We start from the raw sequence: 1,998 nt of genomic DNA, 5'->3' as shown, positions 1-1,998 counted from the left end.
GAGGATTAGGTTGTGGTTGAGCTGGTAGCTTGCCTTTGTCTTGAGCACTTAAAGCAGTGGTCAGCGTTGTCAGTTGATTTCTTAATTCATCATTGATTTTAGCTTGACCTTGCATGAAAGATTGCAAAATTTCTTCGAGACTGGATTTTTGAGGGGGTGCATGTGCATAATGAGGGTGCGGAGGTGGAGGAGTTGGGTTATATACTTGTTGAGGTTGGTCATTCCTCCACCTGAAATTTGGATGGTTCTTCCATCCAGGGTTGTAAGTACCCGAAAAAGGATTATTGAAAGATTTTTGATAGGTATTCATAACATTGGCCTGATCATGCAAGACTTCCTTGAATGCGGGTATTGTGGGGCAATCAGTGGTGAGATGGCCAGGCATCTCGCAAATCCTACAACACTCGTTGTTATGCTCTACGGTCTTGACGGGTTCAATCCTTCTAAGTTCAATTTCCTCTACCTTCCTAGTAAGGGCTGCCATTTTAGCCTGAATATCATCTTGAGTACTAAGGTTATAAAGGCCCCCATGTCCAATGTTAGTAGGCTTAGGCAAAGGTTTATTCACTCTATCCCCTGTATCCCATAATTGTGCAGTCTCTGCGAGAGAGTCTAAATAGTCCCATGCCTCATCGGGTTGCTTTTCCAGAAATAGACCATTGCACATAGTCTCTATAAATTGTTTCAACTGTGGAGACAACCCTTCGTAAAAGAAACTAATGGTTCTCCATGTTTCAAACCCATGATGAGGACAAGAGAGAAGCAAATCTTTAAATCTCTCCCAGCATTCATAAAATGTTTCATGGTCTTTTTGCTGGAAATTACTAATGTGCCTTTTCAAAAAATTAGTCCTTTGTGCGGGAAAGAATTTTTTCAAGAATTCTCTTTGCATATCCTGCCATGTTCCTAGCGATCTAGGTCTCAAGGAGTTAAGCCATGTTTTGGCTTTATCCTTTAAGGAAAAAGGAAACAAGGTCAATTTAAGGACATCTTCCGATACATTTAGCACTCTAAATGTGATGCTAATTTCCTCAAAATCCTTAAGGTGAAGATAAGGGTTCTCAGATTCTATTCCATGATACTTGGGCAGCAGTTGAATTACTCCTGGTTTGATTTCAAAGTATCCTACATTTTCAGGAATAATCATGCATGAAGGTTGACTAGTCCTAGTGGGATGTAAGTATTGTCGAAGTATCATAACTGGGGGTCTACCTTCATTACCATGGTGACTTCCTACATCATCATCAGCCATCTCACCAGATCTGAGATTTTGCGAAAAAGTTTCAATAATGTGATCTAAGGAATTGTCAAAAGGTTGTCGACTCAGACGTCCAGTGTTGTCCCTATTCCAACCTAGCATACAAAATTTCAGAGTTTATTTATTTGTTTGTTTTTTTTTTTATTGATTACCCTTGATCTTTTCTTAAAGTTCTTATCAATTTTCAATTAGCAACAAGGGTTAAATAGAGCATAAATCGTATTGGGCCATTAGAAAATTAAACTTTGAATTGTCAGATGCTGGTTTAGCTAGAAAATTACAACTAAGTGAGTTGAATGAAATTCGTCGGGATGCGTATGACAACGTTAGACTTTGTAAAGAACGAATGAAAATTAGACATGATAAATCAATTCTAAGAAAATCTTTTGAACCTGCACAAAAAGTTCTTTGTTATGACTCTCGCTTACATCTGTTTTCTGGAAAGTTACGATCAAGATGGACAGGTCCTTTCATTGTAAAAACTGTTTTTCCACACGGGGCAGTTGAAATTGAGAATCCACAGGATGGCACAATTTTTAAGGTAAATGGACACAGATTAAAACCTTTTCTTGAGAATTTTGCAGATGAAGAGGACTCCTTTTTCTTGGAGGAGCTTTCTTATGACTAAGCTTGACGACAAAGGTATGTGTATATTAGTTAGAATTATTTTTTCTTTTATTTCTAGTTTTCTTCTTATTTTGTAGGTCTTCTTTTCTGAAAATCAACAGCTCAAGGTATTC

At 37.8% G+C, this 1,998-nt stretch overlaps 1 pseudogene; it reads left to right on the top strand.

The window, feature by feature from the left end:
• The first annotated feature begins 737 nt into the window (after positions 1 to 737).
• Positions 738 to 835, top strand: LOC120106244 (small nucleolar RNA R71; annotated as a pseudogene).
• Positions 836 to 1,998: the final 1,163 nt, after the last annotated feature.

This window comes from Phoenix dactylifera, chromosome 3, assembly GCF_051530095.1.
Source record: "Phoenix dactylifera cultivar Ajwa chromosome 3, Ajwa_hap1_PhDact_Kaust_v1.1, whole genome shotgun sequence".
Lineage (NCBI taxonomy): Eukaryota > Viridiplantae > Streptophyta > Magnoliopsida > Arecales > Arecaceae > Phoenix > Phoenix dactylifera.
The sequence above is the reverse complement of the archived record's forward strand: the minus strand, read 5'-3'. Positions and strand labels throughout refer to the sequence as shown.